Raw genomic sequence first — 18,281 nt, forward strand, 5'->3', positions numbered from 1 at the left:
TTGTTGACATTTATTTCCTTGCATTCAAGTGGAATAACACGGCTACCATACTACTTTATCAAGAAAAAGATCAGAACAGCTCCCTGTTTGCCATGTATGGGGGGGCGGGGGGCATAAAACCAGGACTGGCTCAGCTTATCCCTGATGGTCTGGAGCTTGCTGGTTACCTCCAGAGAAAGAGACTCAGGGACTTGGAGAAAAGGTTTTCAGCCAATGTACAGTCTGTGCAGCCAGAAAGAGCCTTGGCGCCTCGCCAGTGTGTGTGCAAGCCCACCCTCTCCCCTTCCCCTCGCAGCCAACCAGAAATTCCAGCTGGGGTCACGTGAGCCCGAGTTCCTAGACAAAGAACATTTTCAGGTCCCCCCCTCCCCCTCCCTAATCAAGCTGCAATATCCAGAGAGAGAGAGAAGGGGAGAGGGGGGGTGAGAAAACACCTGTGTGGATTGTACGTGTCCTGCAGCACCAGGGTTTATGGGTATGTCCCTTAACCTTACTAGAATATTTTTTTTACCTGGAGGAGGAGGGGAAGATGGTGGTTGCTTTTGTTTACTGTGTAGCGAGACATTGAAAAAGAGAAACAGAGCGAGAGAGAGTGAATGAGTATGCAGAGTGCTGACTAAGGAATTTTTTTTTTTTTTTTGTGGTGAGCGGGAGCTAGAGTTGCTATAGAAGCCCAGCAGTCGGCAGATCTGTGCTTGTTTGGCTCTTCCCCAGAGAAAGACGGCTGTGCGCTCTCTGAGGCACCTCTGGGCGAGCTTTTCCAAAGCTGCTCGCGTTCTCTCAAACGCTCCAAAATTTAAAATACAGAAAAAAGTTTATTTAAAAAAAGAAAAAGCAAAATAATTGGTTTTGGAGTGGGGAAGATGAAATTTGGTACACTTTGAGACAGACAGTTCCAGGAGTTTTATTTTATTTTTTTTTTGTTATTTACAATATTTTAACTTGAAATCTCAGCCTTTGCAGAGGCCTAAGAGATCAGAAGAAATGTTTCCTCTCGCCCCCACCTTCCCTGGCTGGTTTGTTCCTATGTCAGGTTGCTGGGGGGTTTCTTTTTGTGTTATGCGTAGGTGCTTTTCTCCTGTCCAGCACGCTGAACTGTGTCTGGTCAACCTGCGGTAGTGCCAGAAAGGCTGCTGCGGGGGGGGGGGGATACTGGGAGTAGTTTGTGAGGCTTTGGCCTCTGTTGTTTCAGGCTAAATCAGGAAAGGAACAAACTGCACTGTAAGTCTAGAGAGCAGCAGTAGTACCTGGCTCTGCAGAGTTCGTGTTGGATCAAGAAGGGAGGGCGGTCAGAGTGTATGACACCTGTTTTGTTTATTTTATTATTTTATTTGTTACTAAGCAACATGTCTGGATGCTGAGCTGGCTGCTAGCTGGAGCCCTCCTGTGACAGTACCTATAGTGATTGGTCACTCTTGTCCAGCCCAGATGTTGAAAGTTATGATGGCTTTTCATACAGGGCCTGATTTACTAAGGCTTTTCTCCCATTTTGTGTCTATCGGAAAAATGCTTAATAAATGAGGCCCATATTTTATTTTATTGATTTCTGGCAAATGGAGGCCTTCAGAATGTGCGCCCTGGTCCTTACTTAAGCTATGCTGTAACCATGGAGTTATACCTCCAGCAGGCACAAGAAACCCTGTCCATGGAAAGGAAAAGGAAGGTAATTCAATGGGGATAAATTAGAGTTAGATCATTGGGAAACTGGCTATGGAAAGAATGGTAGAAAAAAGTATGTGACACTAAAAATATACAATGCAGGTGGATAGATGTGTTGAGGATGCTGTGCTGGCTCCTTATACTTGGGTGAGTAGGAGTCTAATAATTTTATACTGGATTTGTTTTGTTGTTGTTGTTGTTTAACAACTGGAAACTTTTAAGTTGAGCTTTTAAGGTTTAAATATCAAAGTGATCGGAATTGTCCTGATACATTTCAGAATGACATCTGTTGTGCTTTTTTTTTTATCAGAATAGTCATGAGTTCATTCCCAAGTCTAATGATTCCTTTTGATCCCTGGCAAACCTCTTAGATGTGCTGTTTACACTTCTCTTAGCCACCAATTGGTGCCCTGCATGGGAATCATAAGTATACCATACATCTCAGCTAAAAGGAAGATGCATTTTTTAATTTTGAAACTGAGCATTAATTAAAATTAAAACTTACATTAAACTCCTTGCCATTTCTGCAGTGATTAAGTGCCTCTTATTTTTGCCAGGTCTTGGTTTTAAACTGCCCAGCACGGGAGACCTGTTATGGCATATTAAGAGAGCCTTAGAATAAAGCTCTTGGGTTAGCAGAAACTCGTTATTTCCAGTTCTCTATAGGATGTATTCAGGGGAACACTGAAGTACTCTTCCTCTGCATGACAGTAGCTCAGTGTGCTTCTTCTATAGGTTGTTTCATTTCATTTATTTTTTTTTTTAAGCAAAAGAAACTCTTGTTGTTATTAGGTGTCAAATGGAAAAAAGCATTGGCACAAGCTATCCCAATTTGCCACATTTGCTATGAAATTTGTAGTTTTCCTCAGATTTGGGGTGCTAGAGTACCTTGCATTTAGTAAAGGAGTAGCTTAGAGCAGTAGACTGAGAACTAGGGAAGCCAAGGTTCAAATCCCACTGCTGCTCCTTGTGACCTTGGGCAAGTCACTTCACCCTCCCTTGCCTCAGTTACATCCTTAGGGTTGAATTTTCAAAACTTTGCATACATAACAATTACTATATATACGTGTAAGTAGCCTCTACTCGTGTATTCTGTATTTTAGAGAAGTTGAAAATATACATGTATTTTCACTTTCATGCGCACATATATGCACATTAAAAAGGGGTGGTCTGGGGCGTTCTGGGGCAGGGTCAACACATGCATAAATTGCTATTTAAAAAATGTATGCATACATTTGCTGACTGGTGGATTTTTACACCTGCTAAGTATCCGGCGTGATATTAAACATGTTTATCGTGTAGTACTGATTGGGGAGGAAGTTCAGGCTGAAGAACCACGAAAGTCTTGATCTGGAGAAGAACTGGGCAAACTAGTCAACTAATTGGTAACTGGTTAATTTAATTTTTGCATGCATGTTTTAAAATTGGCCAACTTACGACTCCTACTTTACTTTTGTGTGTAAAATATGAACGCGTACATTTTTAAAATAGGAAAAGTACATGCGTTCAATGCATTGATATTTCATTTCAATGCATTACCTGTACATAAGAACATAAGAAATGCCATACTGGGTCAGACCAAGGGTCCATCAAGCCCAGTATCCTGTTTCCAACAGTGGCCAATGCAAGTCACAAGTTCCTGGCAAGTACCCAAATATTAGATAAATCACAAGCTACTATTGCTTATTAATTACCATAATAGCGGTTTATGGATTTTTCCTCTAGGAACTTTTTTTAAAACCCAGTTACACTAACTGCTGTAACCACATCCTCTGGCAATGAATTCCAGAGCTTAACTATGTTCTGAGTGAAAGAATTTCCTTCAATTTGTTTTAAATGAACTACTTGCTAATTTCATGGAGTGCCCCCTGGTCCTTTTATTATCTGAGAGAGTAAATCACCGATTTACATTAACTTGTTCATGTCCTTTCATGATTTTGTAGACTTCTATTATATCCCCCCTCAGTTGTCTCTTCAAACTGAACAGCCCTAACTTCTTTAGCCTTACCTCATAGGGCAGCCGTTCCATGCCCCTTATCATTTTGGTCGCCCTTCTGTGCACTTTCTCTAGTGCAGCTATATCCTTTTTGAGATGCGGTGACCAGAATTGCACACAGTATTCAAGGTGCAGTCTCACCATGGAGCGATACTGAGGCATTATGACATACTCTATTTTATTTGCCTTTCCCTTCCTAATAATTCCTAACATTCTGTATGCTTTTTTGATTGCCACAGCACACTGGGCTATTTCAATGTATTACCCACTATGACACCTAGAACCTAATATTGTGTAACTACAGCAAGGGTTATTTTTCCCTATATGCATCACTTTGCAGTTGTCCACATTAAATTTCATCTGCCGTTTGTTTTACATTGGCCACCCTCCAGTCTTCAGGTACAATGGATGATTTTAATGATAGGTTACAAATGTTAACTAATAGTTCTGAAATTTCATTTTTTAGTTCCTTCAGAACCCTAGGATTCATACCATCCAGTCCAGGTGATCTGCTACTCTTTAGTTTGTCAATCTGGCCTACTACATCTTCCAGGTTCACAGTGATTTGGTTCAGTTCATCTTATCAAAGTTTCCCTTGTGAAAATTTAGCGCTAGAGCTGTGGATTTACTTACTTGTCCCCCTTTCAGTCATTAATTCAAATTTGATCATATTATGATCACTATTGCCAAGCAGCCCCACCACCATTACCTCTCTCACCAAATCCTGCGCTCCACTGAGAATCGGATCTAAAATTGCTCCCTCTCTCGTTGGTTCCTGAACCAGTTGCTCCATACAACTGCCATTTATTCCATCCAGGAACTTTAACTCTCTAGCATGCCCTGTAATTGAAATCTCCCATTATTACTGCACTACCAATTTGGTTAGCTTCCCTAATTTCTCTTATTTGCACATAAGCATATATACACACGTATATTGCGGGGTAGAGATATGTGTATTTGACGTGTATATCATACTTGTGGGTTATAAAATACTTGTATAGAACTGCTTGTGGCTATACGTAGGTATATGCAGCCTCATGCATTTGTCTGAAAGTTATCCTCCTAGACTGTAAGCCCTCTAGGGACAAGGAAATACCTTCCTTTATTTGCCTTGTTCTATCAATAAAAAGGCAAAAGCTAAAAATATAATTATAAAAAAAATTGCAAAGCACTAATAAGCAAGAATAGAATGAAACTGGGATCTGCCAAGTACGTGTGACCCAGATTGGCCACAGTTGGAGACAGGACACTGGGCTCGATGGATCTTTGGTCTAATATCTTATGTCTTATGTTAAGAGATTCATACTGTAAGCATTTGTTTATCTTTAAGTATGGCAGAGCAGGGGCAGTTCTATAATGAAGTAGGGTGAGGTGGTCTCTTCAGGTAGCAAAATTTTGGGAGCGGCAGCAAGTCTCTCCACTACCACCGTCAAACCCCCCCCCCCCCCCCCCCCCCACCACCACCACCACCACCGTGACAGCCACCTCACCCTGCCACTGAGGCCCCTGTGATGATGCAGGATGACGTGCTGGTGGAGTTCCCACTCACCACCAGTACTAAGAAGGCCTCTGAAGTAGAATAAAAAGCCCTGTGAGGCCCTGGTGTTTCCCCTGAAGCTGAAGATGAGGCCCTATGGAGCTATCGGTATTGCCCCTGTTGCCAGTGGCCAAAGAAGAAGCCCTACTGGGTCAGTGTTTCCCCTGCAGCCGGCGGACAAAGAGTGCACCTGCATATGTGTGACAGTGACTGCCTGTGTGTGTTTCTACCTGTGTACATGAGTGCCTGTGCCTGTGTGTGTATGAGACTGTATGTAAGAGAATGCCTCTGTGTGTGAAAATGTGACTTCCTGTGTGTGTGTGAGAGTGCAGCAAGGAATGATATCATGCTGGTGAGGTTCCCACTCTCCATCAGCAACAGGAAAACCCCCGTGCTAGAAGAAGAGGCCCTATGGGCTGCTGGAGGCCAAAGAAAAGTGAGAGATCCAGAGAAGTGTATGTGTGAGGGAGTGACTGCTTCTGTGTGTGATAATGACTGCCTGTGAGTAAGGTTACAATTTGTGTACCCTCCTTCAATCTACGACAATCTTTGTGTGACTGGAAATCTAAAGTTTCCAGGTATGAAGAGTAGGGATTTTGTTTTTAAATCCTTTTTATTTTTAATTATTGGATATGATGTGTATGCAGTTTGGTGTTTGGTAATTTTTAAAACATTTTTGTATGTGTTTTTAATTCTGGATGATGTCCATTCATCAGCTGATTTGACATTCCTTTTATTGGTATGATTGATGGTTTATATTTCTTGATTGTATTTGCATTGCATACAGAATCTGGCTTCTTGCAATTTCCAGTTCAGTTTTTGTCTGCACATTTCTATTTCTACTTCATGGTTTCTTTATTGTATATTTGGTGAGAGTCTGTCTGTGTTCTGCATTTGTGACTGTGGTTAGGTATTCTGCTAACGTTTCAGTGAGGGGATTTAAAACAGCCTGCCTTGTTCTGTTTTCCTATTAGAAGTTTTAGGGTCTGGTTTACTATTTGCAGTATTGCATTTTCATAGGTAGGGTTGTTACTGTTTGAGTGCTGGCATGTATGGTATGGAAGGTTTACTATATTGTAATTATAGTTAATTTTTTTCATGGCTTTCTGTGGGCCAAGTCCACACCCTGCACACTTTTATCATAGGTCTAATATATGGGATCCAGGTGTCTTTTTTTTTTTTTTTTGCAGTGTATGTAAATATAATATACATGTTGTGATAAGTAATATTTTTACCTCACCAGGTTATACTTTGGGTTTTTTTCCATATAAAATCTCCCTTTTTAGGTTGGGGGAGCAATTAAGACATTTTAACATGAAAAAAAATGCATCATTTTTAATTGTGTGGGGAGGGAAAGGGGGACGAAAGGCTGTAAGTTTCACCAAGGACATCCAAAACCCTTGCACTGTCCCTAAGAGTGTGCCATACAGAGAATCCCACCATCCACTAATCTCCCACATCCCCAGGGGGAAGATGCTGGGGAAAGGTTGGAGGCAGGTGATAGTGTTCCCAGGCCTGTGGCAGGGTTGATAGCTTCCTGGAAATATTATCGCTGACACTATTATCTGCCACTCCTATGGGAACCCTTGACCCCTTCCCCAGCATTACAAATCACAAAAGGGTCAGCCTCCATGGGGGACCCTCCACCCCCTTAGTGTGTTCATCTGCACCACTCCTTGAGGAAGGGGGAGCGACATTTCATCTCTTGCCTCTGGCTGCAGATTGCCTTGAGCCACCCCTGGGCAGCAGAGACTAAGTAGGTCATTTTATAAGCACTGCAAAAGTGGGTCAGATGAAAAGTCCACGTAGCCCAGTATCCTGTCCTCACTAGTGGCAATCAGGGTGCTTAGAAGTGGTTAATTATCATAGCAGATGAGTCATTTGCCAGATATACTCACAATGCACATAGGGAAACTTAGCTATTTGTTGCAGTAAAATATTAATTTTGTTAGTAGGTCCAGAAACTTTACATTTCATGGATTGGCCAGGATGGCAGCAGCTAGTAAAAATAATTTGAATCATAAAATGGAGCCCTTATGCTTTTATCGCACCAGGTAGGAGAGGGCTAACAGTGTTACAGATGTAAATATTATAAAGAAATACTTGTATGTGTACTTGTCAGTTTACACAGTCATGTTCTTCTGGAGAGTTTTGCCTCTTAAAAGTGCTGAGGCCAGTCTGTGTGGTTAGTGTATACTATATACTTTAATTGTTCATGATTAATTTGAACAAATATATTAAGATAAGAAAACTGTTATTACATAGTAAAAATATTCCTTTTTGAACTTTTCTCAGATAAGTTGAACTGCCATGGCAGCTGCATTTTTTGCAAGCATCTTGACAAATTCACAGCCTTAATTTTAGGTGATTATGCTGGGGGAAGTATTTTTGTGTGAATTCTAATGCTCAATGGAAAGAAGAGGCAGTGGTCTGATGATGTGAGCTCTGAAGCAGGATCACTATTGATGCTTTGGTCCTCCTTTGCTCTCATGGTTTTAGCTGCGCTGATGTTTTGTTTTGTTTTGTTTTATAACCTAAAGTGACTGAGCTTCAGCAGATTACATTGCAGTAGAATTAGTTCAGCACATTTATTGCCTCAGAGACACCAAAAAGGCATGTTAAAAACTGATATCATCCATATTAAAGGTCTGAATTAAGTGATCTTCCCTGGGAACGGAATGGACCCTGAGGGAGGAGGACTTCTAGAACAGCTGACTTGAAGAATGGATGGTGAATGGAGACTGATTTTTGGGATATCCTAAATGAACATTCATAAGACTTTTGCATACAGGCTTTTGCATACAGGCTCTGGTTTATGAACTAGTTTAGTTTACTGGATTCTCTTAAGTTCCTTTTTTTTCACCAAATCAAAGTGATGTACAAGCAAAATAAACATAAAATACTTAAAATAACTTGAAGTAAATAAAAAATAAACATAAATACAATTATCCAAACTACAGGGCATTCAGAAAGTAATCAGACCCCTTCACTTTTTCCACATTTTGTTACAGCCTTATTCTAAAATATGCATTTTTTTCCCTCCTCAATCTACACATCTCAATCTAGACAAAACAAAATCAGTTTTGTAGAAATTTGTGTAGATTAATTTAAAAAAACTCTAATATCACATTTACATAAGTATTCAAACCCTTTATGCAGTATTTTATTGAGGCACAATTTGCAGCGATTACAGCCTCAAGTCGTCTTTGGTATGAAACTACAATCTTGGAACACCTGGATTTGGGGATTTTTCTCCCATTCTTCTCTGCAGATCCTTTCAAGTTCTTTCAGGTTAAATGGGGAGCGTTGATGCACAGCTATTTTCAGGTCTCTCCAGAGATGCAAAGTCTGGTTCAGGTTCGGGCTCTGGCTGGGCCACTCAAAGACATTCATAGACTTGTCCTGAAGCCACTCTTGCATTGTCTTGACTGTGTGCTTAGGGTCGTTGTCCTGTTGGAAGGTTTAATCGTTGCCCCAGTCTAAGGTCCAGAGTGCTCTGGAGCAGGTTTTCATCAACGATCTCTCTGTACTTGGCTCCATTTATCTTTCCCTCGAGCCTGACTAGCCTCCCAGTTCCTGCAGCTGAAAAACATCACCAAAGCATGATGCTGCCATCACCATGCTTCACAGTAGGGATGATATTTGCTAGGTGATGAGGACTACCTGATTTTCTTCATATATGAGGTCAAAGAGTTCAGTTTTGGTTTCATCAGACCAGAGAATCCTTTAAGTGACTTTTGGCAAACTCCAAGTGGGCTGTCATGTGCCTTTTACTGAGGAGTAAACCTAATTTCCCTTTGACAATATGGTGTATTGAGTGTAGATTGAGGAGGGAAAAATGCATAATATCCATTTTAGAATAAGGCTGTAACATAACACAATGTGGAAAAGGGTGAAGGGGTCTGCATACTTTCCGAACGTACTGTATATGCTCATGACAAAACCATGACAAACCTGAAAAGCATAAGCTTCTTAAAAATATAAGTAAAATTAGGTAAGTTTCCTAAAACCATAAATAAACACCTAAATAGCAAAATAATACAAATGCAGCATTAAGGAAGGTTTTTTAAGATTAATACAAAGATCACAGTTTTATGACAAAGTTCTTGCAACTAGTCAAGCCTCCAAACTTTTTTCTAAATTTCAAGTAGTCCTTTTTTAATCTTAAGGTTAAGGGAAGTGAGTTCCATAAAGAGGGTAGAAGTATGGAAAGCTCATTTCCCTTGTCCTTTGTAACCATATTTCTTTAGGAGAAGAGTTCTAATTGTGAAGATTGTAAAACACAACCAGGCTGGTATGGAACAACGTCACATAAATAAGGTGGCATATTTCTATGCAAGGCTTTAAACGTCAAAGAATCTTGAACTGTATCCACAAGGCAACTGGCAGCCAGTAGAACTCCCATAATAGCGGGGTCACATGCTAAAATGTCCGTTTGCCAAAAATTAACCTGGATTAATTGTAATCAATAAATAGAATAAACAGGTAATCCATGAATCAAAGCATTCCAGTAGCCGACTCGATTTAAGACTAGTGTGTGGACTAGGATTTTTAAATCTGCTGTATCTAAAAAATGGCCTGAGCTGTCAGATAATACACAGATAATGAAAGGAACGCTGAACAAGACAAGAAATATGTGGAACACAGGGGAAAAGAAAATCAAATTTCAACCCTAATGTAGTCACATTTTCCTTTAATTCAATAGTCACTCCTGTCGTGGCTGGTGAAGACAAGTCTGGATTTTTACTGCTAGAGAACCAAACGGTCTCTCACTTATCTGGGTTCACTTTGAGTTTAAGCGAACAGTGCCAGTTAGCAACTTCAGATAAGCATGATTAAAATTTGACAAAGTCTTCAAGCTTTTTGAATCATAAGAAGCTAAAATCTAGATGTCGACAACATAGAATAAACATCCATAACCTAAACTCTGAATTAAAGTAGCTAATGGTGATAGATTTAAATTAAAGTGGGCTATAGAATGGCCCCAAAACCTGCCTGTGGCATTCATGTACTGATGGTACTGGGAGGCAGCTGCAAGGTGTCATTACTACAGACAACTTCTGGGCATTGCCGGTGGCAAGCGTGGCCAGTTATCGATGGGGAAAGAGAGTTGCCATCTGAAAAGTCAAAAGCTGTACATACTATATAAGACGTTCCTTTCCAGTGTATATAAATAAAGGGCAGAGTGTCCTTAAAACTCTTTTTAAAAACATGGATTTGCTTAGAGGAAGTGGTGTTTAAGTTGTGTATGCCCCTTAAATTTGTAAAGGGGGGGGGGGGTCATTTTTGAACATTTGATAGTATTGTGATCAGTGCCCCCATGGATCTCAGATGTTGATTGCATGGTTTATGGAAGTTCAGGACAAATTCTAAATTCTGTCTCAGTAATTCTAATTGATTATTAGCTTTCTATAGCTTTTTCCATCCAAGCAGGATCCCAGACACTTTGCTGTTGTAGCACTTCAGAAACAAACAAACCTCTGGGGTAGGTGACCTGCCAACACATTCCTGGTGCACAGGCTGCATGGACAGCTTCCAGAGGAGTGGAGAAAATAATTAATATTATTAGTACTACCTAATTACAATTGTTTAAATTAGGGGACTAGGAGATAAAGTGACTTTCTCAAGGTCACACAGACAGCCAAAAATAGATCTGAAATTTCAGCTCATGACGTTCCCCTGGATATGTAGGTGCTTGAGAGTCCACTGCTCCTCAATAAATTGCTAAATACTTCTTCACTCTTTTTGGCCCATCCCAAGTATAATAGCGAAATGAAAAATTAAGCCATGTTATCCTCTTTCCCTACTTTAGCTCCCTCGTCAAAAAATAAAGGGGGAGTGTGAAACATCTTTGAAAGATGTACTGGAATGTGCTTTGAGTGCTGGCAGCAATGTTAAGCTTAAAACTGGAATTTGAAGAAATTCCCATAGCCATATATGTCTGTCAAAACCATGGAGATGGCAAGCATAGATGGAGTAATCCGTTCCCCACGTCTCAATAAGATCTGGCTTTGGAAGGTTGCATGGTAAAGTCTGTATTCTTATCCTTGCCTTGGCTTCCCTGTCTGTGAGTCAAGTTCTGACTGGCATTGGCTATGCTCCTGATGCGAAAGGGAGGGGAAGATACATAAGACTGATTTTGTTCTGCTTCAGCACTGCTCACTGAATAATTTTCTGGGAAATCTATGATAGTAAATATGTGGCACAGTGGCAGTGCTGTGAAATGAATCTGGAAGGAATCATGTATGGCTTCAAGATGTTTAGAGACACAAGTCACACTTGCCAATGACATGGTGGTAATGCTATCACAGAGTCTTGAAAATTGGGATTGGGACCAAGGTTGCGAATCGCCCATAAAAAAAGAAAAAGAGAGAGAGAGAAGCTGAAGCTCCATTGCTATTTTTGCCTCCCAAGGGGAGGTGAAGAGAGCCAGCCCAGTCAGTCAGCCAGCCCAGCCAAAAAGAAGCTGAAGAGGAGCTTCTAATTTACCATGCCACCTAGTGGGGGGGAGAAAGAAGCAACTGCCTGTCCCACCACACCACCCAGACTAAAAGAGAGTGACCTAGAGAAGGAAGGCTGCATGTCCCACTACATTGCCTAATTATGTAAATGGTACTGAGGTAAAATCTATCAGACTATCAGTAAATGTGTTTTGGGAGGTGGCAACCTTGACAGGATGTAACCATCCCATGTGGTAATCTCTTCAGAAGAGAGAGGATAGAGAAAATAAAGGGAGGAGTATTTCTTTACATCAGGGGCATAATAATGACCACTGAAATATAAAAAGAAGCTGCACTGTTGTATGTTGCCCCATATAAACCTAGGATAACTTCCAACTACATGTGAGTACTATATAGACCTCTTGCACAAGAAAAAGAGGGAGATTTTAATATGTGAGACACAAAAATGGTACATGAAGAGGTATTTGTAGTTGACATCATGCTATGAGATGGGGATTGGAGCCTACCTGCTGCAGCTTCAGCTAGGAGTGTAGAAGTTCTGCATGACCTACATAGGACACTCCTCAGGGAACTATTTGAAGGGTCCTCTTAAGGAGAGGCTGTACTATATCTTGTACTGAAAAATGGAGGCAGTGTCATTGACCTCAGAAGACTTTGGTCTAGTGATCACTGTATAGTGTGATTCAATATCAACCTCAGACTAGGACAAGAGTCTTGAACCTCAGTAGGGTTGACTTCCAAATGATGAGTGATTACCTAGGAGAAACCTTACCAGGAAGTCAAGATCTGAAAGATACAGAGGAACTACAAGCAGCAATAGAAGAAAGAAAAGAGAAAGCAACAAATCTGTACGATATGCTGTTTGTTTTCTGAGTTATTGTCTTGTAAGTTTTTATTTTATGCTTGTTTTTTTGTACATCGCTTTGATTGTATTTTAAGCGATTCATACATTTTAATAAAGATGTAAGGCAAGTCAGTGCGAGGAAGAAGAGAGACCAATATGTTTCTCTAAGGAAGTAGCAGAAGTAGTGAAGGTAAAAAAAACTAGTATTAGAAAATTAGAAAAGATTGGAGGAGGTGGACAGGTATGATTATCAGGAAAAATCAAGGGAAGCAGGAAAGACAGATGAACAAAGACCCAAACAGGGAAGAAAATTGCCCATTCAATAAAAGGAAGAGAGAGAACCTTTTTAGCTTTATTTATTTATTTATTTATTTATTGATTCTTATATACCGCGGTACGTATAATCATACATCACCTCGGTTCACAGTGAAACAATAAATTAGCAACAGGCTTTACATATAACAGGTTAAACAGTAGAACATAAAACGGCTACAGGCTTTACAAATATAACGGGTTTCCAGTGTAACATGCTAACTTCGTTGAGTATAATAACCATAATATATTAATATTACTGTCTGAAGGAAGAAATATTACTGTCTGAAGGAAGAAAAGTAGGCTTCTGGCATCACTGTGTCTGTCTGTGTATGTGTGTATTTCCTTAATAACTTGTGCTGGGTGTCCTGTCCACTCCAAATTTTCAGGATATTTCGGGGGGGGGGGGGGGGGCGCAAGAGAATCCTGAGTGGAGTATTTTATGGGGATTCACTTATATGCGTATATGTATATGTGCATTCTGGAAAGTAGGTATGGAGCTTCTTGAATAGATTATAAAAAGGTAAAACAAAAAGGTGATCTTAGTGAGGTGAGGGTCCAGCAGAAGCCAGAATTTTTTAAATGTGATTTTTATAACAACAATTCAGCATGATATTTCAGAAACAAAAAAGGAAAATATGACACAAGAAAAACAAAAATTTAATTCTCACTCCAATAACCACAGGCAAAATAACATTAAAAAGAAACAAAATAATCTTAACTATATGTTCTACACTAGCTCTCTAAAAAGAGCAATCCTAATCATAAAACAATAAAGGAAATTCAATGCAGTCAGTAACACATTTATATTAATTTTTTTATACATATATGCACAGCTTAACAATTTAATTTCCTTTCACTAATTCCGGCTAACAGTCAAGATTTAGGTAGAGATTCATATAGAATAATATAACATCATGGCAAATAAGAACTATAATTACGTTTCTGATGCAGTGCCATTGTCCCTATTTGATTTCTGACTTTTCTGTCTCTTCTTTTCAACTAGGGGTCCTCTGTGCTTATTCTAGGCTTTGTGTACCCCCTTGCTTATGGTCTTCCCTTTAAGAAGAAAGGGCACATCTGTGGGTGTTGCTGAATTTGTGTAAACTCACTGCAATCCTGAGTTTTTCCAGATGTGGGGGTAGCAAGCTGGTTATAGGCCCAAGAAGGACTGTTGCACAGTCACCCAAAATAAGTCTTTATACTGCATAATGTTCCAATAAAAGGAAAAGTTAACTGAAACAAAAGGGTGGTAGTTAACAAAAACTCTACTTCCAAAAAGCAGTATAAAAACATCAGTATTTACTGTAATTCAAACATAAGAATCTCAACACTTAGACCTATTAAGTCTTGATTGCCTCCTTTGCCTCCTAAGACCACTTTACAGGATCCTTTGTTGCTTTTATAGACTTCTCGAATTCCTGCAAATCCTTGGACTATGAATGAGTACTTTTTGTATTGCTATGCCAGTAAGGCTGGGCCATGGTACTGAAATCCACCTCCCGCACTTTATCAAACACACCACCTTTGCTAAGGCCTTACAATTGAATTCAATTGTTTTACGCCCATCTCCTACTGTGATGTATCCATATATCACCACCCTTTCTGTGAACAAATATTTTCTAATGTTACTCCTTGAGTCTACCCACCTGGCGCTTCCTACTTATAACCTCTTGTTCTAGAATATTCATTAATCTGAAAAATATTAGAGATTTCTGAAACAATGGACTTTGTTTAGATAATTGTTTTTCTTTAGAAAGCATTCTCTTATCAGCTTAGTGTGGTGGCAGTAAAAAAAAAAACAACAAACAAATAGAATGTTAGGAATGGAGACTAATGCAGAGAATATCATAAGGTCTCTGGATTGATCCATGGTGTGACTACAGCTTGAGTATTGTGTGTAGTTCTGGTTGCTCCATCTCAAAAAAAAAAAAAAAAGGCTAAAAAGGTAGAGAGTAGGGTAATGAAAATGATAAAGGAGGATAAAACAGCTTCTTTATGAAGAGAGGTTAAACAGATTAGGGCAGTGGTCCCCAAACCTGTCCTGGAGGGCCACCAGCCAGTCGGGTTTTTGGGATGTCCGCAATGAATATGCATGAGAGAAAATTTGCATGTTATGGAGGCAGTGCATGCAAATTTTCTCTCATGCATATTCATTGAGGATATCCCAAAAACCCAACTGGCTGGTGGCCCTCCAGGACAGGTTTGGGGACCACTGGATTAGGGCTCTTCATCTTGAAGGAGATAACTTTCAGGGGATATGACTTACAGACTAGCCACTGCTATTATTAGCAACAGTGGCATGGGATAGACTTTTGGGTACTTGCCAGGTTCAAATGGCCTGGATTGGCCACTGTTGGAGACAGGATGCTGGGCTTGATGGACCCTTGGTTTGACCCGGTATGGCATTTTCTTATAGAGGTTTATAAAATCATGAGTGAGTTAGTGAGACATGAGGGACAATTATTTACCTTTTCAAATAGTATGAAGGGTACTGAAGGGAAAGCAAACAGTGTACTTGGGTGTGTATAAGGAGAGCTGTCACCAACAGGAAAAAGTGGGTAATATATCGCCATTGTATAGGCCACTAGTAAAACCCTATTTCAATTACTGTATTCAGCTCTGGAAGCCATACCTTCTTACAGACATTCATAACATGGGGTAATGGCAGGTTGGCACCATTTTGGAATATGGAGTCAACCGTTTTGGATCAAGGGGCATTCAGGGGATAGGGTGGAGTTCTGGGGCTATCCTAGAACACCAAGGTCTGTTTTTGAGGTAAGGGGAGAGGAGGGCCAATTTTTATGGAAGGGGGTTCTGGGGGAGAGGTGGGTTGGGAGCACCGGGAGGCTTACTACCAGAGGGGATTTTGGGGGGGGGTTTCAGCAAAGGAGAGAGGTTTGGGAAGGGGGGCAGGGTATCGCTGCATGCCAGATATTTATTTTGTTTTAATTTCACGGTTCACACAGCCTCGATTTACAACTGGGAGGGAGGGTCAGGGATCTGCACAGACCCCAATAGGGAGTGGGCATTTTGGGGAGGTTTAGTTATTTTTGGGCCACGGAAGCCTTTGGCCTCCCAGGGACATCGGGATGTGCATTAGCATCCTGATGTCCCTTCGAACAAATAACTCCACCTCTTTGAAATGCAATAACATGACATGGCTGATATTTATCTAAGTCAGCTTTGTCACTTTGTATTGTATTGCCTATGCGTTAGGCAGTTTTATGCATGCAAAGCAGCTAATTATAATAGGGGTAGGTATCTATTACAAAAATGTGATATTATGTGACAAATGTTTTTCACTTGTTAAAGCCTTATTGCAGCTCAGTAAATCTAGGCCTAAGTATGTATCTGAGGCAATGGAGAGTGAAGTGACTTGCGCAAGGTCACAACAGCATCAGTGAGAAGCAGGATTTGAACCCTGGCTTCCCTATTTTTCAGCCTGCTGCTCTAACCACTAGGTTACTCTATATCTGGGAACATCTCATCGCATGGTGTTTAGTATATAGTGATCCTGAATTGGACACAAATGATTGACTTGCACTTGCTCTGTGGCTCAGGTTGTAGTGTTAGGTGCTACAGTGCAGCAAATTTGAGTTTGCTGCCCAATGAGGTTTGCAGGGTTTGGCTAAATCACAGAGGTAATATTCTCAAGCATGGAGAGGGAGGAAAGACAGCTGCTGCTATTACAGTCATCCCTACTATCCTTAAGAGTAGCGTTAAAAGATAGTCTTGAGGTTTCAATCTATTTCTTGGGGCTGGTGAGGTTTCATTAATCACATCGGCATGTCTGGAATGGGGGGTGTATAAAGAGAGAAAAAAAGAGTTGGGGGAAAGAATGATCCTCTAAAATAAACAACTAACGGGCCGATACAGTAAAATTGTGGAAGAGCGGGAGAGCGGGCGAGTGCGCACACAGGCCACTCTCCTGTGCGTGCGATACAGTATTTTAATCTATTAAAATTAGGGCCGGCGGTAAAAAGAGGCGCTAGGGACACTAGCGCGTCCCTAGCGCCTCTTTTTTGGCAGGAGCGGCAGCTGTCAGCGGAATTGACAGCCGACGCTCAATTTTGCTGGCGTCTGTTCTCGAGCCCGCTGACAGCCATGGGTTCAGAAACCGGACGCTGGCAAAATTGAGCATCCGGTTTTCAAGCCGCAAGCCTATTTCAACATTTATTTTAACTTCTTTTTAATCTTTCGGGACCTCTGACTTAATATCGCCATGATAATAAGTCAGAGAGTGCACAGAAAAGCAGTTTTTACTGCTTTTCTGTGCACTTTCCTGGTGCCCGGAGAAATTAGCGCCTACATTTGGGTAGGCGCTAATTTCTGAAAGTAAAATGTGTGGCTTGGCTGCACATTTTACTTTCTGTATCGCGTGGGAATACTTAATAGGGCCATCAACATGCATTTGCATGTTGCGGGCGCTATTTGGTTCGGGGGGGTTGGCCGCGTGTTTTGGACGCGCTATTACCCCTTACTGAATAAGGGGTAAAGCTAAAGCGTCCAATCGTGGGTTAACAGTGCGCTCCGCCAGAGCGCACTGTACTGTATCGGCCTGTAAGCCCCTTAATGTATGCAGACTTTATAATTCACCTAATTTTAGCAGTTGATGGGTAAGGTTTAGGATTGTGATCACTTTGGCCATTATAGGTGTGCACAAAATGGTTATCTGTCTATATTACTGGTAAATTGTTACATAAAATATAGAAAAAAGAAAATACTTTGACTATATAGGTCATTTCCTATAACAGCACAGGTGATTACAGTCAGAGCTGATCACAGTTCTTCTTTAGCTAGACATTTGTATAGCTATAGAGTGATTACACTTCTTGCCATGTGCACTTTAGAACAGAGAGGATAGAAAATTGCAACTTATGATTGCAGTTGAAATCCTTGCCCATTTATCTGGGTATTACCAAAGCAGATAGATGGTGTTTTCCTGATTTGTTATCCTGGATCATGAAAATACTGTCCAGGAAAAATAAGTAGTACAGATTTTCTCAGGTAATAATATGATACATTTATAATTATAATGCTTTTGAATAGTGGTAGCACACATAACAACGTGGTTAGATTAGCATAAGTTCAGGGTGGTTTAATGTTGGGGCACAGGAGGTTCCTATTTAAGTCTTCTGTCTGACTATTCACTGTGCTTTGCTGATTTTATACATAACATAAGAAATTGCCATGCTGGGTCAGACCAAGGGTCCATCAAGCCCAGCATCCTGTTTCCAACAGAAGCCAAACCAGGCCACAAGAACCTGGCAATTACCCAAACACTAAGAAGATCCCATATTACTGATGCAATTAATAGCAGGGGCTATTCCCTAAGTAAACTTGATTAATAGCCATTAATGGACTTCTCCTCCAAGAACTTATCCAAACCTTTTTTGAACCCAGCAACACTAACTGCACTAACCACATCCTCTGGCAACAAATTCCATAGCTTAATTGTGCGTTGAGTGA

At 40.6% G+C, this 18,281-nt stretch overlaps 1 protein-coding gene across 1 annotated transcript in view; it reads left to right on the top strand.

Annotated features, from left to right (window-relative positions):
- The first annotated feature begins 403 nt into the window (after positions 1 to 403).
- DNMT3A (DNA methyltransferase 3 alpha) overlaps positions 404 to 18,281 on the top strand; it is a 502,482-nt gene continuing 484,604 nt past the window's right edge. The window contains exon 1 of the mRNA XM_029596281.1: positions 404 to 475. The gene's annotated coding sequence lies outside the window, so the exon portion shown is untranslated. The remainder of the gene's footprint in view (positions 476 to 18,281) is intronic.

Source organism: Rhinatrema bivittatum, chromosome 3, assembly GCF_901001135.1.
Source record: "Rhinatrema bivittatum chromosome 3, aRhiBiv1.1, whole genome shotgun sequence".
Lineage (NCBI taxonomy): Eukaryota > Metazoa > Chordata > Amphibia > Gymnophiona > Rhinatrematidae > Rhinatrema > Rhinatrema bivittatum.